The sequence below is a fragment of the Salmo salar genome, chromosome 18 (genome assembly GCF_965601325.2).
Source record: "Salmo salar chromosome 18, fSalSal1, whole genome shotgun sequence".
Lineage (NCBI taxonomy): Eukaryota > Metazoa > Chordata > Actinopteri > Salmoniformes > Salmonidae > Salmo > Salmo salar.
This window is the reverse complement of record NC_138308.1, coordinates 29,558,320-29,583,667: the sequence shown is the minus strand read 5'-3', so window position 1 is coordinate 29,583,667 and position 25,348 is coordinate 29,558,320. Positions and strand designations below refer to the sequence as shown.

The following is a 25,348-nucleotide window of genomic DNA, read 5'->3' as shown; positions in this document are numbered from 1 at the left end:
TGCCCAGCAGTAACCTTTCCATAAATTGGTCATTACAATAAGGAAAATTGCATTTTGTTGTTCATGGAGAGGATGTGGGGTGATGGGAGTTGAATAATACATTCCAACATTATGATTCATCACATCACTAGAAATATAGGCTAGGCCTACTTAATATAATATTGCAGAAAGTAATAACTATGAATATAATCTCATATACATATTCCAAATGTTCATTATTCAAGGTAGAGCTTGTCCTTTTGACACTCCTGAATCACTTGAATCAAAAGAGCGAGGCCAAAGGGTGATGGGTATTTTCTGTTATAATGTTACTCATTCTGTGTTATATTCTGTGAGTATAAAAACGATTAATATAAACTCATATACAGTGGGGTCTGAAATCATTGGCAGATAGGGGTCAACATTACTGGCACCCGTTGTCAGTACCTTTTAATACCTAACCTTGCTATGATAACAGCACTGAACCTTTTTCTAAAATGTTTTATGAGATTGGAGAACACATTGGGAGGGATCTTAGGGACAGATACAAATTATTGGGGGAGGGGTGGTCCAAAATAGGGGACCCATTTTTTTTTTTTGCTTTGAGGAGGGTTGTGTGTTTTTGGGGGGGCACAGGGGAGGGTAGTGTGTTTTTTGGGGGGCACAGGGGAGGGTAGTGTGTTTTTTGGGGGGCACAGGGGAGGGTGGTGTGTTTTTTGGGGGGCACAGGGGAGGGTAGTGTGTTTTTGGGGGGGCACAGGGGAGGGTAGTGTGTTTTTTGGGGGGCACAGGGGAGGGTAGTGCATTTTTGGGGGGCACAGGGTAGGGTAGTGTGTTTTTGGGGGGACACAGGGGAGGGTTGTGTGTTTTTTGGGGGGCACAGGGGAGGGTAGTGTGTTTTGGGGGGGCACAGGGGAGGGTAGTGTGTTTTTTGGGGGGCACAGGGGAGGGTTGTGTGTTTTTTGGGGGCACAGGGGAGGGTGGTGTGTTTTTTGGGGGGCACAGGGGAGGGTGGTGTGTTTTTTGGGGGGCACAGGGGAGGGTTGTGTGTTTTTTGGGGGGCACAGGGGAGGGTTGTGTGTTTTTTGGGGGGCACAGGGGAGGGTAGTGTGTTTTTTGGGGGGCACAGGGGAGGGTTGTGTGTTTTTTGGGGATAACAGGGGAGGGTTGTGTGTTTTGGGGGGGCACAGGGGAGGGTAGTGTGTTTTTTGGGGGGCACAGGGGAGGGTTGTGTGTTTTTTGGGGGCACAGGGGAGGGTGGTGTGTTTTTTGGGGGGCACAGGGGAGGGTAGTGTGTTTTTTGGGGGGCACAGGGGAGGGTGGTGTGTTTTTTGGGGGGCACAGGGGAGGGTGGTGTGTTTTTGGGGGGGCACAGGGGAGGGTAGTGTGTTTTTTGGGGGGCACAGGGGAGGGTAGTGTGTTTTTTGGGGGGCACAGGGGAGGGTGGTGTGTTTTTTGGGGGGCACAGGGGAGGGTAGTGTGTTTTTGGGGGGGCACAGGGGAGGGTAGTGTGTTTTTTGGGGGGCACAGGGGAGGGTAGTGCATTTTTGGGGGGCACAGGGTAGGGTAGTGTGTTTTTGGGGGGACACAGGGGAGGGTTGTGTGTTTTTTGGGGGGCACAGGGGAGGGTAGTGTGTTTTGGGGGGGCACAGGGGAGGGTAGTGTGTTTTTTGGGGGGCACAGGGGAGGGTTGTGTGTTTTTTGGGGGGCACAGGGGAGGGTGGTGTGTTTTTTGGGGGGCACAGGGGAGGGTGGTGTGTTTTTTGGGGGGCACAGGGGAGGGTTGTGTGTTTTTTGGGGGGCACAGGGGAGGGTAGTGTGTTTTTTGGGGGGCACAGGGGAGGGTTGTGTGTTTTTTGGGTTGCACAGGGGAGGGTAGTGTGTTTTGGGGGGGCACAGGGGAGGGTAGTGTGTTTTTTGGGGGGCACAGGGGAGGGTTGTGTGTTTTTTGGGGGGCACAGGGGAGGGTAGTGTGTTTTTTGGGGGGCACATGGGAGGGTAGTGTGTTTTTTGGGGGGCACAGGGGAGGGTAGTGCGTTTTGTCCCTGGTTTCCATATGCTCTTCTGCTCAACTGACTCCGACAGTTGAACTTGATATGAGGAAGTCTGTTTTAGGCCTACCAGAGTTACTCCTATAATCTAACAATATAATGCTTATCTTTATACAAAATATTCTGAGAGAAAATGTACAAATTAGCCTCCTGTACGTCTATATCTGTATAGAAGACGTAGTAGCCATCTGACATAAAGAAATGCATGTCAGTGCCGTAGCATGCCACCGCATGTCTCTATCTCTCTCTATCTCTCTGGGGTTAGGCCTATGCTTCTCTTCCTTTATATAGACTATATACACAGTATATATTTCAAAAAATATGAATATCATAGCCTATAGGCCTATGCATGCAATGCTCTGATACATGTAGTGCTTAAATCTCTGACAGCTGAACCGTGAGGTGGACAATTATTATTTTAGGAAAGTATACAAAAACACATTGAAACAGACTATAAAGTAATGCATATGCTACACATCGAAACACAAGGAATAGTGTTTTTTGTAATTTGTTATAACTGTTTTTAAGGACACGTAAATGTGGCTCATTTGGCCGACATCCCTTGTTGTGTCTGTATCTATGTAATGGTATTTATGTAAAAAAAAAAAACAGGGACCACAATGGAAATAAGTTCCCGACTTTATTGTGCAATCCCGGTACACTTCTAAAAATATTTGTGTATATGTATTTTTTGAACTGACAAATAAAATCAATCAATCAATTCAAACTGTGCAGCGGCCAAATGATGAATGGTAAGAGTCATCTGTTACAAAACATAAAAAATTTGAATGACATTCGGAGATTGTCAAGCCAAGCCTTCGATACTGGGTAAGCCTACAAGATAGGGAGTGATGTATTTTCTGTTTGTCGAGATTGACATAGTCTATTTATTGTGGTGTTGAAAACGCAAACCATGATATTGAAGTGCCCGAAGTCGGTATGGTTTGTTTATTGGTTGTGTGGTGCATTGGCACAGACACCTGTTGGTTGAAAATGAGTTGCATACTGTATATTTTATATAATTATAAAAATGGCATCAAAATGTTGAAATGTTTTCCTAGCTGATCATTGTCTGCAGCCGGCTCTGATCGTAGTGTAATGAAAGAGGTAGGGAGAGCTCCTCTGTGGTGGTCAGCGAACCTACAACCTTCTGGCCCGTAGCCCTGCGTAGCATCAACTGTGCCACAAAATCATGATGAAGTGGCGAAGTTGATATCCACGTTTATGAACGCAGGGTCGTGACAGTTGTTATTTTTGGCCGTAAACATTATTTTGAGTTAATTCTGTGAGGGGGGAGGGTGTTCAATTTATTTTGCAGGGTCGTGAAAATAATTTGAATGTTGGCGAGGGGGGTGCATTTTTTGTTGTTGATGACACCTTGACTTGGACCAGCCCCTCCCCGTAGTACATTTTGATCTGTCCCTTAGGCCATTTCTCCATACAGAATCTTTCCAGATCCTTGATATCCTTTTTCTGCACTTATGGACTGCCCTCTTCAATTCAAACTACAGGTTTTAAATGGGCTTCAAGTCCAGAGACTGAGATGGCCATTGCATAAGGTTGATTTTGTGGTCAATTAACAATTTCTTTGCAAATTTTAATGTTGCTTGGGGTTACTGTCTTGCTGGAAGATCCATGTTTCAGCCTCCTCACAGAGGGAACCAGGTTTTTGGCTAAAATGTCCTGGTACTTGGTAAAGGTCATGATGCCGTTGACCTTAACAAGGGCCCAGGACCAGTGGAAGCAAAATAGCCCCATAACATCAAAGATCCACCACCAGAATTTGCAGTAGGTATGGAAGAAAAGAACCCCATACCTACTGAAAAATCAGGTGCTGGATCTTTGATGTTATGGGGCTATTTTGCTTCCACTGGTCCTGGGGCAGTTGTTATGGAAGAAAAGAACCCCATACCTACTGAAAAGTCAGGTGCTGGATCTTTGATGTTATGGGGCTATTTTGCTTCCACTGGTCCTGGGGCAGTTGTTATGGAAGAAAAGAACCCCATACCTACTGAAAAGTCAGGTGCTGGATCTTTGATGTTATGTGGCTATTTCGCTATCTACAAAGAAATGGTTAATTGACCAGAAAATCAACATTTTGCAATGGCCATCTCAGTCTCATGAAGCAAATTGAAACTGCAGTCCATAAGCGCAGATGAAGGATATCATTCTGTGTGGAGGAATGGTTTAAAGATCCCTCCCAATGTGTTCTCCAATCTCATAAAACCTTTCAGAACAAGGCTCAGTGCCTTTATCCTCGCAAAGTGAGGTATTGAAAACAGAGTGCCAATAATTTTGAACCCTATCTTTTTCATTTTTATTAATATTACTTGCTCAACAAAATCTCTTTCTCTGAGCAATGGCATTAAAATAATCTAATTTCTAAAAATGTTTAGCATACAATACAGTTCAGTATTTGTATTATTTATTTTATACAGTGTTTTTTGCTCATATTTATCAAGGGAGCCAATAATTTCGGATCCCACTGTACATATTCGCCATACTAATTATAAAAAATGTAAACCTTTCCTTTGACTCTCCTGAATAAGCTGAATAAATAAAGGTATGCTTTTGCATAATGAAAATATTACTCATCCTGTAGACCAGACTCATATTTATATAACAAGGACATTATGAATGAGAGGACTCATGTTTCAAAAGCTGAAGAACATGCGCACATCCAGGTACATTTTCAAGGTGCTGGAGTTATAGGTGAACTCATGAAAAATCTAAATGAAAATGCGCCACACTGCTGTTCATGCTCCCAGGCCATTTTATTGATACAATGTTTCAACCCTTAGGTCTCCATCAGGCATCCATGACCTAAGGTCAAAACGTTGTATCAATAAAATCCCCTTGTAGCATGAACAGCAGTGTGGCGCCAGGGGCGGAAATCCCGGGGGGGACGGGGGGGACACGACCCCCCCATCCTGGGAAAAATATGATTTGTCCCCCCCAATATATCACTGAAACATAACTATATAATTTAAATAATATTAATAATACGCAATGAAAGCAATTGTGCTGATTATAGACACTTAATAGCTCGTGTTTAAGTTTCAAAAGATTGCGACCCCCCCACCCTTTGCCTCACAATGGTTTGATCCACTGCCAGTTCCTTAGCTTGCTCCGTAACAGAGAGGTCGTATCTACTGTCTGAAAGGCACGCAATGCACGTAACTGACGTGAGGTTAATCCAATATTAACTATTAAACTAGCTAGTACCTATTCCATTTATGTGGCGTCGTCAAAGATGGAATCTTTGCTATCGTCAATTTATTCCAAGATCAGCATGCATGTAAGTTAGTGCTTCAAAGTCCCTGTGATAAGGTTAGCGATAAACTGAACAGAACTACACTCTCTTCTACCACTGTTTTAAATATATTTAATGGTCTCGTTGCAAAAGCTAAATTGTCGCAAGGGAACTTTTATTTATATATTTTATTTCACCTTTATTTAACCCGGGTAGCAAAGATTATAGCAAACACCACTGAATTGGTGCTCGCTAGCTTTGCAAATTCAGCTATTGTTAGAAGCCAGCCAATATGAAACAAACGATTAAAATGACAAAAGGTTGCAGCATATGTTGTGTAAATGGTGAACTCATACAGCTGTCAACTCTTGTCACTGCAATCCGTTTCACATTTGCTAGCTACCTTTTAGATCGAAGCCCATATAGAATGATAAAAGATAAGATGATAGAAGCCCATCTCCTACTGTAAATAACCTACATACTGTGTGTGTGTAGCCAACCAGGTAGAAAAATGGCAGGAAAATGGCAGAAAAAAGATGGACATCAGAGTATTTTTCAGTACACCAAAACGCAAAGTAAGAACCCTAGTAGCCTAATATCTCAAAGACTAGTTGATAAAATGTTCATAAGAAAGAAATGAAATTCTAATGGAAATGTTTCACAATGATGTCATTAGGCAGAGCAGGCAACAGATGGCACACAGACAGAGTTGGAGACAGATATGCAGCGACAGACTGGCAGAGACAGGGAGTCTCAGGTAAGTTTGTTGAGTCTTTGTTTGGCAACATTATGAAAGGTTCTCAATTTTTTTTACTTGTAAAATAGGAACATAATTGGAAAATGCCATGGATACCTCCACTCTCAACTTAAACTGGTGACTGAACTAAGATTTGTTAAAGGCAATGGTATTGCTGTTGTGATTAGTTGTGTAGTTTTGGGTACCGGTAGTTAGGAGTACGGCAAACACCTTATTTCTTTGGTTCCCCAATATACATTCACCATATTAAACGTAGGCTATGTGTTACAGCACTACTTTTGGTGTCCCCCTCAGGAATTGCTCTTGAGAAAATGTAATGTAATTGTCCCCTCCAAAGTTGATATCAGATTTTCACCCCTGTGTGGCGCATTTACCTTTTTATGTTTCAACTCACGATCAGGCATCAAGGCTCGGGTGTTAGGCAAACACACCATAAAACGTGCCATATTGGAGAGAGTCTCAGTCTTAAATCATTTTCCACACACAGTCTGTGCCTGTATTTTGTTTTCATGCTAGTGAGAGCTGAGAATCCACTCTCACATAGGTACATGGTTGCAAAGGGCATCAGTGTCTTAACAGTGCGATTTGCCATGGCAGGATACTCTGAGCACAGCCCAATCCAGAAATCTGACAGTGGCTTAAATTCAATTTTCACAGAACCGCTTGTTGCAATTTTGATGAGGCTCTCTTGTTCAGATATCTGTAAGTGGACTGGAGGCAGGGGATGAAAGGGATAACGAATCCAGTTGTATGTGTCATCTGTTTCGGGAAAGTACCTGCGTAATTGCGCAGCCAACTCACTCAGGTGCTTTGCTATATCACATTTGACATTGTCCGTAAGCTTGGGTTCATTTGCACACAAATCATACAATGATGTAAAGACCTGTGTGTTGTCCTTGTTAATGCAGACAGAGAAGAGCTCCAACTTCTTAATCATAGCCTCAATTTCGTCCCGCAAATTGAATGTAGTTGCGGAGAGTCCCTTTAATCCTAGATTCAGATCACTCAGATCAAACATCACCCAGGTAGGCCAGTCATGTGAGAAGCGGTCAGACAAGTGAAAATTATGGTCAGTAAAGAAAACTTTAAGCTCATCTCTCAATTTAAAAAACGTGTCAATACTTTGCCCCTTGATAACCATTGCACTTCTGTATGTTGTAAAAGTGTTACATGGTCGCTGCCCATATCATTGCATAGTGCAGAAAATACACGAGAGTTCAGTGGCCTTGCTTTAACAAAGTTAACCATTTTCACTGTATTGTCCAGAACGTATTTCAAGCTGTCAGGCATTCCCTTGGCAGCAAGAGCCTCTCGGTGGATGCTGCAGTGTACCCAAGTGGCATTGGGAGCAACTGCTTGCACGTGCGTTACCACTCCACTATGTCTCCCTGTCATGGCTTTTGCGCCATCAGTACAGATACCAACATGAGCAGCAGCTATGTTTGGCTACATACAGACCGTTAGTGGAATTCCAGCGAGAGAGTAACGGTTAATGTGATTGGATATTAATTATTTGTCTAGGCTACCTGTATTTGACATTGTGTTGTTATATCACTGGTTTATATCGGTGGTTTAATTTGAATTTTGGCAGTGAAACGAGGCTTCGCAGGTGAGAAAAAAACCTCACCCAAATGTATAGCCCAGTTGGAAAAGATAAATGGACTGTTTGAAAATGTGAAGAAAAAAATAAGTATTAAAAAAAAAAATGCGATTCACATTTTTATTTGGCCTACCCTCAACGGCATTGCGCGTACCCCAGTTTGGGAATACCTGATCTAATACAACATGAGTATGAGGATATTATGAGTATATATTCCATATTGTCATTATTCAAAATAGAAGCTTTTCTGTTGACTCTCCTGAATCCCTTGAAACAACAGAGTGTTAGAGGTAGCCTATTGCTGCCATAATGTTAGTCAAGCTGTAACGTTAGCCTCATGTCATGTTTATAGAATAATGATTACATAATAACTATGAATAGAATCTCACATATTCAAAAATATATATATTCGACTCTCATGAATCACTTGAATAACTTGAATCCTCAACGGCCTATTTGCAGTAATAATATTGGTCATCCTATAGCCTAGACTCGTGTTTATATAATAGGGATATTATGAATGAAATGACTCAAATGTCAACACATGTTCAGGATCAAGCGAACACACCATAATAACGGCCATATTTTACCTGTTGAAACATGACCTCAATACTCCAATGAGTCAACCAACCATATACAGCTTAGACTGCAGTGCACTACAGATAAAGATCTTATTTCATTGCTTGAAAAGAACAGAAATAAAAGTATATGGATGCATAATATATATTTTCCTTTTTGCACGAGTAGAGCACCACCGGTCATACATGGAGTTTCCCACCTGGTTGAACTTTGACCAAGTATTTTCAATGACCAAGTATTTTCAATGAATTGGAAGGATCAAGAACACCATATTTTAAGCTTCCTGTTAAAGCCTTTAAGACTATCATTGCAATGCTAGAAAACTTGCTTTGTTGGTCCATTTGGATGGAAATCCTGTATTTGTTGCTGTAACAGTAACCAATCGGACACTTATAACACACAGTTAAGGGCTGCTGGAGCAAAGAACCTTGCTCTAGTGCACAACGGTGCTAGGTAGCATACGGGATGTTGAAGCCGGTAAACCTCTGGCTGCCGTCTCATTCCCTGCAGATTTCACCCCAGTCAGTTTGGGGATTGAAACAATGCAAGCCTCCAGTTACCAGACCGCTTCTCTAACCATGCCTCCGCCAATCAGGTTGGTTGACTCATGGCATGACTCAATCAACTTTATACAGTTTACTTGGTACATCTACACTGTAGATAAATATCTCATATCACTACTGAAGAGTTGTAAATACATAGTATATGGTTCTGTATTGCACAGAGCACAGCCGTCATACATGGATTTTCCCTGCTGGTTGAACTTTAACCTAATATTTTGCCAAAACGAGATCCTTAAAATGATCAAACACACAATTATAATCACGCGCCCTATTTTACCTGTTGGAACATGACAAGTGTTCAAAACTGCCATGAGCCATCCAATCTTACAACTCTTTGTAGGCAGAAGCATGCATTCTCTAATTTCGTTAAGTAAACATAACTTTTGACTGGTCAGTTCGAACTGTCAGAATAAGGCCTTCAAGATAGGCTTGAATACCCTATAAAGTACAGTATACAGTATGTTTGGATAATAAACTCTCTATTGTTCAAGTGGGATGGACACAGAACACCACACATCATATATTGTCTGCAGGTACCCTCGAGGTTAGAGCATTGGGCCAGTAACCAAAAGGTTGCTGGTTTGAATCCCAGAGCAAAGCACTTAACCCTGGCTGTAACCCCACCTGCAGGTGTCTCAGGGGGTGTTGGGATATGTAAAAAACTTGTGTAATTGCACAAATATAAGCACACCCCAAATGATTTGTTGTACATACAATTTACACTCTTGGTTTGATTTGAACCTGATATTTTCTGGTTGGTTTTTAACCTGATATTTTCTGGTTGGTTTTTAACCTGATATTTTCTGGTTGGTTTTTAACCTGATATTTTCTGGTTGGTTTTTAACCTGATATTTTCTGGTTGGTTTTTAACCTGATATTTTCTGGTTGGTTTTTAACCTGATATTTTCTGGTTGGTTTTTAACCTGATATTTTCTGGTTGGTTTTTAACCATGTTCACTTGCTCAATCACTGGATCCGTTAACAGGTGTAGTGTACAATAGATAAGGTATAGACTATATGAAATCAATCACTTTCTGAATGCACCTCTTTTGATTTGAACGAAACCTTCCTTACATGTTTGCCCAGTGGTCAGAAAGTGACTTTTTGAATCTGAATGCCTAAACGTCCAGGAGATAGAGGTGCTCAAAGTCGCTCATTTGCATACCCCACCACACCATGAGACTGTTGGGTTTGATATCATTTGGTTGGGTTTGATATCATTTGGTTGGGTTTGATATCATTCGGTTGGGTTTGATATCATTTGGTTGGGTTTGATATAATTCGGATGGGTTTGATATCATTTGGTTGGGTTTGATATCATTTGGTTGGGTTTGATATCATTTGGTTGGGTTTGATATCATTCGGTTGGGTTTGATATCATTTGGTTGGGTTTGATATAATTCGGATGGGTTTGATATCATTTGGTTGGGTTTGATATCATTCGGTTGGGTTTGATATCATTCGGTTGGGTTTGATATCATTTGGTTGGGTTTGATATAATTCGGATGGGTTTGATATCATTTGAAAGCTTATAAACAGGGTTGTCAAAAGATTTGATTATTACTTGAAAAAATGTTGTATTACATTTTTTTCTTTTTTTTTACCGGATGCCAACTTGAATGGGAATTCATATTCTATTATCTATATTTCTAGGATTTCAATAGGTTTCCTATGAAAGATTGACAGTTTAATTTAAAACATTGAATATTCCCACTCAAGTCAACATTCTCTGATATGTGTATCTTTGTAACCTATGACAGGGCAGGCAAACCGGTGACCCAGGGAGCTCCAATGTGCACACCTTGTCTTATCATGTGAATGATAATGGCAAGGAGAAGTAATCAACATTTTAAAATGAATAGATTTGGTAGATAGTTTTTCATTATTTGACCTCCCCACGCTATAATTTAAAGAGGAAGTGTAAACTCTAACATAGCCTAGTGGCTAGAAAGGTAACTCCAAAACATTTCCGCTAATGCCATGTTCACATACTAGACGTGTAGTTATACACGTGCCGCATATAACCAGTTAGCAAGGCATAAGAGCACCTGTTTAGCTGGTTAAAGGCCCAGATGTGTTTTTCCTGTGTTTTATGCAGCATATGTTTCTACACTATGAGGTTGGAATAATACTGTGAAATTGGGAAAATTATGATAATGCCCTTTTAGTGTAAGCACTGTTTGAAATTACCACCTGAAATTTCGGCCTGTTTTGGTGGGATGGAGTTTTGGCCTTCCGTGGTGTCATCACCATGCAGTACATTAGTTAATAGGCCAGTACGAAAGAGAGTTCCAAACCTCTCTGCCATTAACAGCTACTTTTCCGTTTTCCCCTCTCCACTCAGATCACTCCCAGACAGTCCTAGCAAAATTCTTTCTTGAGAAATTGCTCTTTGCTAGAAGCTATTTTTGTAACTTTTTGACCATTTTAATTGAATACTCAAATACTCCAGTGAGTGTAATTGGCTCCAATGAGTGTAATTTGCTCAATATTAGAAATTTGCTCACTAGAAAAACATATATTATCATCTTTTCTACTGTAAGTACTGTATGTTGGGGCGGCAGGGTAGCCTAGTGGTTAGAGCGTTGGACTAGTAACCGAAAGATTGCAAGTTTGACTCCCCGAGCTGACAAGGTACACATCTGTCGTTCTGCCCCTGAACAGGCAGTTAACCCACTGTTCCTAGACCGTCATTGAAAATAAGAATTTGTTCTCAACTGACTTGCCTGGTAAAATAAAGGTGTAACATTTTTTTTTTTTAATTCAAATTTTATTTCTTCTGTTGGTGCTAGCAATATTCATAAAAATGCATTATATACATTTTTGAGGACCCCCTGTTGAATACCCCTGACCTAAAAGGCTAAACTGATTCTAGATCAGCACTCCTACCCTAAGACGCTTTATGATTACAAGTTCCAATGTGATGTTGACTGATATATCAGAGAACATTCTTGAACTGTTTGATGCAAATCTAGATAAGCAAAAAACCAGGTAACTCCCCCTGTAAGACATACCATAAAGTGGCACTGACTGACACACACGCAATAAAGATAAACAAAACATGCCAACTCATCTTGACCCCCTGGAATGCATTTATCTCTTTCTCAACTACATTTGACTATGTGGTCATCTGTCTAGCCAACCTGGCACTATTGTACTAGCCTGGTCCCATATCAGTTTGTGCTGTCTTGTCAACTCAAATGCTGGTTTGCCAACTAATATGGTCATTGTCACAAGACAGCACAAACAGATCTGGGACCAGGCTTCTTATCTCCTGGCTTAGTGGCCAGTCTGTGACTAGGCCTGCTGGTCAGCAGGTCTGGTGGTCTAGGTCTGGCGTGACATCATCCCTCTGACCTCTTGTGTGGGGAAAATAACACCCCGTTGTTAGGCAGGCCAAGGGACAATTGTTGCAACACATTACAACACATAGAGTGTAACCTCTCTGGCTCAAACAGGTTTTTTTCCTGCTGTATATTTGAAACATTGCTTGCACATTGAGTGCAATAAGTCAGTCAACTAGACTGTCAGTGAACTACAGTGAACCAGTACCTAAAAACCAGGGCTCGAACTGAAATGCTTTGAGATGATTTGGGACACATGCTAAACTGTATAAGTTGTACTTCATTTAAAGTGGGACTGACAATTACTCACTTCCTACATTGACCCCAACATTGCCAAATTATTAGGTACATCACCCGTTCATGAGAACTGATCGCTCCTACAGACAGTTAGTCACGTGGCCGTGGCTTGCTATATAAAGCAGGCTGACAGGTGTTGAGGCATTCAGTTACTGTTCGACTGAACGTTAGAATAGGCAAAAAGAATGACCTAAGCGGCTTTGAGTGTGGTCTGATTGTCGGTGCCAGGCGTGCCGGATCCAGTATCTCAGAAATGTCCGATCTCCTGGGCTTTCCACTCACAACAGTGTTTAGGGTTTACCGAGAATGGTGAGAGAAACAAAAGAATCCAGTCAGCGGCAGTCCTGTGGGTGAAAACAGCTTGTTGATAAGAGAGGTCGAAAGAGACAAACAAATAACTGTGCAGTACAACAGTGGTGTGCAGAACAGCATCTCGGAACGCACAACTTGTTGATCCTTGTCATGGATGGATGGGCTATTGCAGCAGACGACCACACCAGGTTCCACTTTTATCTGCTATAAACAAGAAGACGCGGCTCCAGTGGGCACACGATCGCCAACACTGGACAACTGAGGAGAGGAAAAACATTGCCTGGTCCGACGAATCCCAGTTCCTGTTGCGTCATGCTGATGGCAGTCAGGATTTGGTGTAAGCAGCATGAGTCCTTGGACTCATCCTTCCTGCTTTCAACAGTACAGGCTGGTGGCGGTATTGCACTGGTGAGGGGAATGTTTTCCTGCACACGTTAGGTCCCTTCGTGCCAATTGAGCAACGATTTAATGCCACACCGTATCTGAACATTATTGCTGACCAAACCCAATAGAGCATATTTGGGATGAGATGGAACGGGCTGTTCACAGCATGAATGTACCACCGTCCAATCTGCAGCAACTACGTGATGCCATTGCGTCAGCATAGACCAACCTCCCTGTGCAACCTTTCTGACACCTTGTAGAATCCATCCCCCAAAGAATTCAGTCTGTTCTGGAGGCAAAGGGGGGTCCAACCTAATTAACTGGCCACCGAGTATGTCCATAATGTCTTTTGTTCTTTTTTTTATATATAAACCATGGGTTTTTAGAAGGGAGAACTGATCAAATACTGTAGATTTCACCCTAATGGTGATTCAATTTAAGGGTTCTTCCTGTCTTTTATGTCAGCAATAATGTAAAACAGGTAACTCAAGGCGACACATTGGAAGTTTATAGTTGACTCCATAGCACCACCTAGTGTACATATATGGAGTTTACGCCTATGCAGTTCAGGCATGCAACATGACATAACAGATGGAGTACAGCATGTGCCTCAATCAAACACAGAAGAGAAGAAGATAGAAGAGAATCTACTCCAGCATTTTGTGAGCAAGCAACCCCAAACACATTTCACCCTGCTCTCCACCCATTTCCTACTTTGATCCATTTACAAGGCAGACATTTTTTTGATTCACTGCTGCTGTAGGATATAGAGACACAACCCCTCACAATGCAGTATCTGTAGTTTATGCTTCTGAATAACGTACAACATTGATTTAATATTCTACATGACATTGAAAAGCTGTTAGAATTTGTATTTTTAAGTAATGATCACTTTCCTTTTTGAGAGGATTTTGGAATTGAATTTCCACAGATTCGACTATTTTATCTCTGTAGTCAACACACAATCCAGAGGACAACATTCACAATGTATAAGAATTATAAAAACTAGAAAAGGTTCAGATGTAGTGTAAATTGTAGTTGTAGTGGTAGTAATGAACTATCTCTTAAAGACCAGCAACAGTTTGGAGTGTGGTGTGTGAGGGAACATATCCACAGGCACAGTTACAGTCAGACTGAACGCCTCCCATGTCAGCTTCCTCTATGGGTCAGGACTGCAGCACAGATCCCTGAAGTTCCTCATGGGCTCTCCTTCGGGTTTACAGGAGATATAGAGCAGCCTGCGGGTAGATGAGGGATTTCTTAGAGCCCGGGCAGGGTTCACCACAGCTGTGAGTGGGCAAATGTCTGAGGAATAGCCCAGGACCTCCATGATCAATTGATTTGGAAATGTCAGTCCTTGTTCCACAATAACCTACATTGCTAAACTATTCCCATGTAGTTACAAAGCAGTTACTATGTAACTACATGATAAAACAATGTTGTTCTACAGTTATTACTGTGAATTTTCATAGGTATAGAAGGGCAAATTAAAGGGATAGTGTACCCAAATGACTAAATTATATATTGTTTTCTTACCCTGTAAGCAGTCTATGGACAAGCTATGACAGTGTTCCATGCGTTGGTTTTGTTTACCTGGCTACTGTTTCCAAATGCTAATTTCCAATCTAATGGAAGTCAATTATACTGATATTGTGTAGCTCTGTGAAGTTACTTATAGATGATTTGGAAATTAAGTGTGAAAAATGTGAATACCGGTACCATTGACCTGCATTGGATTTGTGCCACAAAGCTAAAAAGTTTGCATTTGGAAACAGTGGCCAAGTAAACAAAACCAAAGCATGGATTGCTGCCATACCCTCACAGCATTGTTTTCAGGATAAGGAAATCAACATATCATTTTGTAATTTGAGTGAACTATCCCTTTAAGGTAAAAGGTTACCAAATAAAACTATACCATTCTCTTACTATAGCCTTTTTATACACTGTGCATGTTAATATATTGTGTACTGTATTGCATTCTATTCATCACTTCCTGTTGTATGTGTGGCAGGACATGCAGCAGCTTGTAGGGGGATTCCTCGTGGCTGCAGCGACTCGTGGGACTCTCCTGGAAGTACTGGGAGTCTAGCTGGCAGATAGCACCAGGCCCCTTGGTGAAGTACTCCACCAGGAAGGACTTATGGACCTCTATCTCATCCGGGGTGAGCCTCTGTGGGTGTGGTGTGGCATGCTGCGTTGGTCCTCACTGTCACCTGTGAGCGTGTAATGTATAGGGTTCATTTCAATAAATGAGTACTGTGTGTCCAAGACGATTGAACCCCCGGGGACAATAAAGCTTATCTTATCCCAGCCTTTCTCATCCCAGTTCTTTGGGCCCAACAGTCGCTCCATATATTTGAAGTATTCCAACACAAACACACCTGAAATGAGTTAACTAATCTGAAAGCCAATGGGCTTGTTCGACATTGCAGCCGTCACCGCGGGCAACTGCCGACTGACTGATTTACAAATCACCTTGCATCATAAATAAACTACTTGTTATTATTTGTAGATCACTCAGTCACAATTTACCCACAATGCATCACGGATTTGACGCTCTTGACACTGTCGCCCCTAGTTACCACAGCCACAAACTCATAAACCATGCCTATTTCTACAATTTCTTTTATTAAAATATGATTATTTTAAATCTAAACATAACCACACTAGTTACCTTGTTCCTAGCCTAACCCTAACTTAAGACCAAAAAGCACATTTTTGTTTTAATGAATTTTACAATATAGCCAATTTTTACTTTGTGGCTGTGCAATCTAGTGGAAACTCTTGAACACAGTTGAGTTCCTGCCTGACTACGTTACAGACGCATGCCAGATCTTACAAAGCATGGATAGGTATTTAACATATCATCTAACCACATCATATGACATAGCTATCTGATGTCCAACTGCACAGTCGATGACATGGTGTGCAACCATTGGTTGATGCAATGCAACGCCTGCTCATAATGTTGGGCAGGAACTCAACCAATTGTGGTGTTCCTGCCTAACTACATTGCGGACTATGGCTGTGTTTGAGATTATCAAACTTGTAATGTATCATGGGTAAATTGTGACTGACTGACTGATCAACAAATAATATTGAGTTGTTATTTATGATGCAAGGTACTTTGTAGATCAGTCAGTCGAACACGGCTATCACAGCTTTGATGCTCTTGAACACGGCGGTTGCATTGCATCAACCAATGGTTGTGTGCCACGTCATTGACTGCACAGTCGGGGATCAGATTTCTATATTATATGATGTAGTTAGCTGATATGTTAAACACCTATCCAAGCGTTGTGAGATCTGATCAGGCAGGAACGCCACCAGTGTTGATTTGATTTGAATCAGTTGTGCTGGTGTTAGGGTACATCAAATATATGGAATGACTGGTGGGCCCTTTGAACTGGGTTGAGAAAGGCTGTCCTATCCTATCCTACCTCCCTCCAGTGGCCTCCGTTGTGGAACAGCAGACAGGCCTCCAGGGGTGAGTTGAAAGAAGTCCTGGCAGCACCTGGCCACAAGCTTGTGTCTCTCTGGCATGTTGAGGAGGTGGTCCCCATTCACATACAATGTTGCCCGCCTTGCCCATGCCCATCTCTCCTCAGAGCGCAGCTGTTCATTTAATGCATGCTTGTTCCTGGAATTATTTCTCCATTTCTTCTTTGTTAATGGTGGTAGTTTCCCTGGGTTTGTGGTGGTATCATCCATCCATGGCTGCAGAGCATAGACATGCCTTCACCAGAACTGTAAGGGCTTATGTTTACGTAATGCTGCTTGTATTAAAAGTATGGCTAAGGGGGAACTATCCGACTAAACTTTACACATAAATACACAGGTTTAAGTGGCTATACATACATTGTCAATATTGATCATTGGAAGTGCTTGACTTGGACTGAAATAGGGGCCGGTATTCATTTTGGCTGCCGGTACTGTTTATATTTATGTGCAGGAGCTCCACAATACCTTTGAGCTAATATTCTGTTACATTCCCCAGCAAGAAAACAAAAAAATGTCGCTCAAACATAAGGGGGAACTAACAAAGAGTCACTGACAACAACCAAAATGAAACAGGTGGGGTTCTAGGAGGGGTTCTGAAAGACACTCATGGGGGTGTCCACAGAAAGTTGCACAATAACAACAACTGGGACCTAAAAGACACCCACCATGAGCACCCACTAAATTTGCCCACTAAGAGGCAAACAAGAAAAACTCACACCAAACTTAAAGACAGGAAGCAAACCAAAAATGAGGCGTAAAATGAAAACAGGGAAGATCAGACAAATTAACACAAATAGGGCGCGACAACTTAAAACCTGTTGGGGCTAGGGGGCAGTATTTGCACGGCCGGATAAAAAACGTACCCGATTTAAACTGGTTACTACTCTTGCCCAGAAATGAGAATATGCATATAATTAGTAGATTTGGATAGAAAACACTCTAAAGCTTCTAAAACTGTTTGAATGGTGTCTGTGAGTATAACAGAACTCATATGGCAGGCCAAAACCTGAGAAGATTCCATACAGGAAGTGCCCTGTCTGACAATTTGTTGTCCTTCAGTTGCATCTCTATCAAAAATACAGCATCTCTGCTGTAACGTGACATTTTCTAAGGCTTCCATTGGCTCTCAGAAGGCGCCAGAAAGTGTAATGGGGTGTCTGCTGTCTCTGGGCAAAGAACAGCAGGAGAATTGTGAGTGGTCAGCCTGGGAACAGTGACACTGGAGATGCGCGTTCATGAGAATTCTATTTTTTTTATTTCAGCCTTTGAATGAATACAACGTCGCCCGGTTGGAATATTATCGCTATTTTACGAGAAAAATAGCATAAAAATTGATTTTAAACAGCGTTTGACATGCTTCGAAGTACGGTAATGGAATATTTTGAATTTTTTTGTCACGAAATGCGCTCGCACGTCACCCTTCGGATAGTGACCTGAACGCACGAACAAAACGGAGCTATTTGGATATAACTATGGATTATTTGGAACCAAAACAACATTTGTTGTTTAAGTAGAAGTCCTGGGAGTGCATTCTGATGAAGAACAGCAAAGGTAATCCAATTTTTCTAATAGTAATTCTGAGTTTGGTGAGGGCCAAACTTGGTGGGTGTCAAAATAGCTAGCCGTGATGGCCGGGCTATGTACTCAGAATATTGCAAAATGTGCTTTCGCCAAAAAGCTATTTTAAAATCTGACACCGCGATGGCATAAAGGAGTTCTGTATCTTTAATTCTTAAAATAATTGTTATGTATTTTGTGAACGTTAATCATGAGTAATTTAGTAAATTCACCGGAAGTTTGCGGTGGGTATGCTAGTTCTGAACGTCACATGTTAATGTAAAAAGCTGGCTTTTGATATAAATATGAACTTGATTGAACAAAACATGCATGTATTGTATAACATAAATGTCCTAGGAGTGTCATCTGATGAAGATCATCAAAGGTTAGTGCTGCATTTAGCTGTGGTTTTGGTTTTTGTGACATATATGCTTGCTTTGAAAATGGCTGTGTGATTATTTTTGGCAGGGTACTCTCCTGACATAATCTAATGTTTTGCTTTCGCTGTAAAGCCTTTTTGAAATTGGACAATGTGGTTAGATTAACGAGAGTCTTGTCTTTAAAATGGTGTAAAATAGTAATATGTTTGAGAAATTGAAGTTATAGCATTTTTGAGGTATTTGTATTTCGTGCCACGCGATTCCACTGGCTGTTGACTAGGTGGGACCCAGGGAAGTTAACATTTTACATATTTTAGCAGACGCTCTTATCCAGAGCGACTTACAGTAGTGAATGCATACATTTCTTTTTTTCTTTTTGTACTGGCCCCCCGTGGGAATCAAACCCACATCCCTGGCGTTGCACACACCATGCTGGCGTTGCAAACACCATGCTCTACCAACTGAACCACAGGGAAGGCTCAAGTTAAGGTGTTGACCCTCCACATCTCTCAAGACCACTGGGCCAACACAGATGAAACCTCTTCCAACTAACGAAATGGACAAACCAGCACAGGTTGAACACATACTGACCAACGAGGTGACGCCAATCAAATCAAATAAAATTGTATTTGCCACATGCACCGAATACAACAGGTGTAGACCTTACAGTGAAATGCTTACTTACAAGCCCTTAACCAACAATGCAGTTTTAAGAAAAATACCCCCCCCCCCCCCAAATAAATAAAAGTAACCAATAATTAAAGAGCAGCAGTAAAATAACAATAGCGAGGCTATATAGAGGAGGTACCGGTACAGAGTCAATGTGTGGGGGCACCGGTTAGTTGAGGTAATTGAGGTAATATGTACATGTAGGTAGAGTTATTAAAGTGACTATGCCTCAATAAAAACAGAGAGTAGCAGCAGTGTAAAAGAGGTTGTGGGGGCAATGCATATAGTCTGGGTAGCCATTTGATTACATGTTCAGGAGTCTTATGGCTTGGGGGTAAAAGCTGTTTAGAAGCCTCTTGGACCTAAACTTGGTGCTCCGGTACCGCTTGCCATGCGGTAGCAGAGAGAACAGTCTATGACTAGGCTGGCTGGAGTCTTTCACAATTTTTAGGGCCTTCCTCTGACACCGCCTGGTATAGAGGTCCTGGATGGCAGGAAGCTTGGCCCCAGTGATGTACTGGGCCGTATGTACTACCCTCTGTAGTGCCTTGCGGTCAGTGGCCAAGCAGTTGCCATACCAGGCAGTGATGCAACCCATCAGGATGCTCTCGATGGTGCAGCTGTAGTTCCTTTTGAGGATCTGAGGACTCATGCCAAATCTTTTCAGTCTCCTGAGGGGGAATAGGTTTTGTCGTGCCCTCTTCACGACTGTCTTGGTGTGCTTAGACCATGTTAGTTTGTTGGTGATGTTAGTTTGTTGGTGATGTGATGCCTGGCCGTGCAGTCATGAGTGAACAGGGAGTACAAGAGGGGACTGAGCACGCACCCCTGAGGGGCCCCCGTGTTGAGGATCAGCGTGGCGGATTTGTTGTTACCTACCCTTACCACCTGGGGGTGGCCCGTCAGGAAGTCTAGGATCCAGTTGCAGAGGGAGGTGTTTAGTCCCAGGGTCCTTAGCTTAGTGATGAACTTTAAGGGCACTATGGTGTTGAACGCTGAGCTGTAGTCAATGAATAGCATTCTCACATAGGTGTTCCTTTTGTCCAGGTGTGAAAGAACAGTGTGGAGTTCAATAGATATTGCATCTTCTGTGGATCTGTTGGGGCGGTATGCAAATTGGAGTGGGTCTTCGGTTTCTGGGATAATGGCGTTGATGTGAGCCATTACCATTCCTTCAAGGCACTTCATGGTTACAGACGTGAGTGCTACGGGTCGGTAGTCATTTAGGCAGGTTACATTAGTATTCTTGGGCACAGGGACTATGGTGGTCTGCTTGAAACATGTTAGTATTACAGACTCAGACAGGGAGAGGTTGGAAATGTCAGTGAAGACACTTGCCAGTTGGTCAGCGCATGCTCAGAGTACACATCCTGGTAACGTCCTGGTAATCCGTCTGGCCCTGCGGCTTTGTGAATTTTACTCACATCGGCTGCGGAGAGCGTGATCACACAGTCATCCGGAACAGCTGATGCTCTCATGCATGTTTCAGTGTTACTTGCCTCAAAGCAAGCATAGAAGTAATTTTGTTTGTCTGGTAGGCTCGTGTCACTGGGCAGCTCTCGGCTGTGCTTCCTTTTGTAGTCTGTAATAGTCTGCAAGCCCTGCCACATCCAACGAGCATCCTGGGCCGGTGTAGTACGATTCAATCTTAGTCCTGTATTAACGCTTTGCCTGTTTGATGGTTGGTTGGAGGGCATAGCGGGATTTCTTATAAGCTTCCGGGTTAGAGTCCTTGAAAGCGGCAGCTCTACCCTTTAGCTCAGTACGGATGTTGCCTGTAATCCATGGCTTCTGGTTGGGTTATGTATGTACAGTTACTGCATGAATGACGTCATCGATGCACTTATTGATGAAGCTAGTGACTGATGTGGTGTACTCCTCAATGCCATCAGAAGAATCCCGGAACATTTTCCAGTGTGCTAGCAAAACAGTCCTGTAGCTTAGCATCTGCTTCATCTGACCCCTTTTTTTACCAATCTGCTAAAGTCCAATCTCAAAACATAAATGGAAAAAATGGGACTCCCAATCAGGGCCGGATGTATTACAGCCTGGATTCGAACCAGGGTGTCTATAGTGACGCCTCAAGCATTGAGATGCCGTGCCTTAGACCGCTACACCTATTACTAAACCTGATCCTCTTAAAATATGATTATAAACCTTAAAAAATATATAACATTTTTGAAAACTTTTTGTGTTAATTAATGACGATCAGGCACAACGCCGATAAGGTCATAGCTAGAAGGGATCCAGCTTTTGTCTAATTAAGGTCAACATTTTTTTGGTGCATTTTAGCTAACCCAAACCCATTTCATAACCTTAACCTAATTATCATAAACTGCTGCGTAAATTATACTAACCTGCTGCTACAAAAAGTAAATCTGACGTTAATTTGTAAAAAGCTGGATCCCTTCTAGCATGACCCTCCAATTTATAGTCCTACTTATATCAGTACACTCATAACAACCTTATCATTACGAAACTTCTATTAAGTCAAATTAGCCACAAATAACAAATAAGCCATTACATTTTTTGTTAACCAAATTCGACACTCTCGTTGACCTCCATACAAATACTCCCAGTTATCCTTCTCCATTCGCATCTTCTGGTGGTTTCAAGTCAGAGATTTCCGAGTTCCCAGTTTCCAATTGTTTCGATTGCGACATTAATTTCTGCGGGGATCATATGTCGAGTTCAAAACAACAGGGAACTCTGAAATTTAGACATCAGTGCGTTCAAGACAGGGGCGAAAATCTGATATCAACTTTGGAGGGGACAATTACATGAAATTTTCTCAAGAGCAATTCCTGAAAGGGACACCAAAAGTAGTGCTGTAACACATAGCCTACATTGTAATATGGTAAATGTATATTGAGGAACCAAAGAAATAAGGTGTTTGCCGTACTCCTAACTACCGGTACCCAAAACTACACAACTAATCACAACAGCAATACCATTGCCTTTAACAAATCTTAGTTCAGTCACCAGTTTAAGTTGAGAGTGGGGGTATCCATGGCATTTTCAAATTATGTTCCTATTTTACAAGTCAAAAAAATTGAGAACCTTTCATAATGTTGCCAAACAAAGACTCAACAAACTTACCTGAGACTCCCTGTCTCTGCCAGTCTGTCCTTGCATATCTGTCCCCAACTCTGCTGTCTGTGTGCCATCTGTTGCCTGCTCTGCCTAATGACATCATTGTGAAACATTTCCATTAGAATTTCATTTCTTTCTTATGAACATTTTATCAACTAGTCTTTGAGATATTAGGCTACTAGGGTTCTTACTATGCGTTTTGGTGTATTGAAAAATAGTCTGATGTCCGTCTTTTATTTTTCTGCCATTTTTCTACCTGGCTGGCTGGCTGGCTACACACACAGTGTGTAGGTTATTTACATCTTCAATCATTCTATTTGGGCTTCGATCTAAAAGGTAGCTAGCAAATGTGAAACGGATTAAAAGGACAAGAGTTGACAGCTGTATGAGTTCACCATTTACACAACATATGCTGCAACCTTTTGTAATTTTAATAGTTTGTTTCATATTGGCTGGCTTCCAACAATAGCTGAATTTGCAAAGCTAGCGAGCACCAATTCAGTTTCAGTGGTATTTGCTATAATCTTTGCTACCCGGGTTAAATAAAGGTGAAATAAAATAAATAAATAAAAGTTCACTTGCGACAATTTAGCTTTTGCAACGAGACCATTAAATATATTTAAGACAATGGTAGAAGAGAGTGTAGTTCTGTTCAGTTTGGATTTCAGTTTATCGCTAACCTTATCACAGGGACTTTGAAGCACTAACTTACATCATCTGCATGCTGATTCCATCTTTGATGATGCCACATAAATGGAATAGGTACTAGCTAGCTTAGTAGTTCATATTTGCGCGCTAGCTCTGCATATTCAGCTAGTGTGTGTGCGCGATTGACTGGATTAACCTCACGTCAGTTACGTGCATTGAGTGCCTTTCAGACAGTAGATACGACCTCTGTTACCTAGCAAACTAAGGAACTGGCAGTGGATCAAACCATTGTGAGGCAAAGGGTGGGGGGGTTGCAATCTTTTGAAACTTAAAAAGTGTCTATAATCAGCACAATTGCTTTCATTGCGTATTATTAATATTTTTTAAATTACATAGTTATGTTTCAGTGATATATTGGGGGGGACAAATCATATTTTTCCCAGGATGGGGGGGGGTCGTGTGTCCCCCGGGATTTCCGCCCCTGGTTCAAGACAAATGGGAACTCTGAAAAAATTTGCTCTGACTGGGGGAGAGAGGTCGCATTGGGCAATGTTCCTCCGTGGCTATTTCCGAAACCAAGTGTAGATGTTGACATGATTGAGGGCAGGAGAAAATGGGTTGAGGACGTGAGATGGTGTGTGGAGAGATGGATAATCGGTTTTATTTGTTTATATTTTTAGTTTGTTTAAGTTCAATTTTGCTATTATGTTTTATTTCTTGTTAAAGATTTTTTTACTTCAGTTTATTTTAGTACATTTTTCTTAACTGCATTGTTGGTTAAGGGCTTGTAAGTAAGTATTTCACTGTAAGGCTACACCTGTTTGTATTTGGTGCATGTGACAAATAACATTTTGATTTGAACTATGGTGGATGCGTCGCCAGGCCATTGCAGTGAAATCATTCTGAAGTTTAAGATTTTTGATAAAGTGCATAATTATATTTTTCAATATATTGGATACATTTCTGTGTGTTTTTGTCTTCCAGAGGAAGGCTTGCTGTACCTTGCTCATCATTTCGGAGACTCTGACTTGTACCAAAGGGCTCAGCGGATGGGAACGCCTACGACTGTCAGAGATTTAGATCACGATACAGGGATAAGAACCCACAGACATACAGAAGGGTACGTTGTAATGGTGGGCACCAATATCTAAAATTCCCACAGACATACACGCATATAAATTAATGCTACACACAAATCACAACTGCTGCTGCCAGACTCTTATTATGATTGCTAAATACTGCACAATTTAAACACTTGCCCCCAAATCCCCCCTTCCCCAAAACACATGTAAATATTGGACTATAAATTGTACCTTACTGTATTATTCTTATGCTAAAATGTTTATTATATTCTACTGAGACATTTACTTTATGTTGGTATTCTTATCGTTTATTATTTCTTATTGTTGTTGCATTGTCAAGAAGGAAGCTGCAAGTAAGCATTTCATTGGCTGGTGTATACCACGTGTATCCTGTACGACTAATAAAACTTGAAAAATATATCAGTATCGCTTGATACTGTTTTGACTTCAATATTGTTTGATTTGGGGTTGATATCGATATGAGCAAGACATATCGTGATATTGGTTTATCCTTCCTGTTAACCTATGCTATTATGTAAAAAGCATACATGACTGTTCCTGCATGCACAAAATCCTCTCGCAGATGTTCACATGCTCTCAACTTAATATACTTAACGTGAACATTTTTCTCCAATAAAAAAATGCTTGAACATGTGGTGCGGCAGGTAGCCTGGTGGATAGTGTTGGGCCAGTAACCGAAAGGTCGCTGGTTAGAATACCCAAGCTGACAAGGTGAAGTCTTTCTGTGCCCTTGAGCAAGGCTCCAGGGGCGCCGTACTACCATGTCTGACTCTGTAAAACAACACATTTCACTGCATCTGTGACAATACATATGTTTTTTTTCTGGTTTAGGAAATTTTGTTAATTTGGCAATGTGAAACCAACTGGACCAAATGTAAATAAAATACTATAGCTCAGAGCTATGTGTGAAATGCCCTTACTTGCCTGCTGATAGATCATTGACAGTGGATGTGTTTCCCATTGCAGTTAAACTGGTTGACTAAAGTTAGGCTCCCAGAACATTCCCATCTGGCCAAATGAGCAATCAGCAACCAGTTCAACTTCACAGATCCATGAAAGTGAAACACTAATGAACTTTTACACTGTTCCAATATTTTTTATTAACCAATGTGTTATTAAAAAAATGTAACTGATAGATGCCCATGATTAACATTTTTGATGTGTGCTTGCATGACCTGCTGCCCATCTGCTCTGATTTGAACCTCAATGAAAAAGGTTCTGTTGTTGGAGATCCATTTGATGTTTTGATTGCTCCATACTTATTTTCCCCCTCAGATT

At 41.5% G+C, this 25,348-nt stretch overlaps 2 long non-coding RNA genes across 2 annotated transcripts; both read left to right on the top strand.

The window, feature by feature from the left end:
- The first annotated feature begins 5,194 nt into the window (after nt 1-5,194).
- LOC145861652 (uncharacterized) lies at nt 5,195-6,389 on the top strand. Its single transcript, XR_014381302.1, has 3 exons — nt 5,195-5,328; nt 5,779-5,858; nt 5,960-6,389. It is a non-coding gene; the product is annotated as an uncharacterized LOC145861652 (long non-coding RNA).
- Nucleotides 6,390-12,516: 6,127 nt separating this feature from the next.
- LOC106577212 (uncharacterized) lies at nt 12,517-24,467 on the top strand. Its single transcript, XR_006760415.2, has 3 exons — nt 12,517-13,143; nt 15,131-15,281; nt 23,952-24,467. It is a non-coding gene; the product is annotated as an uncharacterized LOC106577212 (long non-coding RNA).
- Nucleotides 24,468-25,348: the final 881 nt, after the last annotated feature.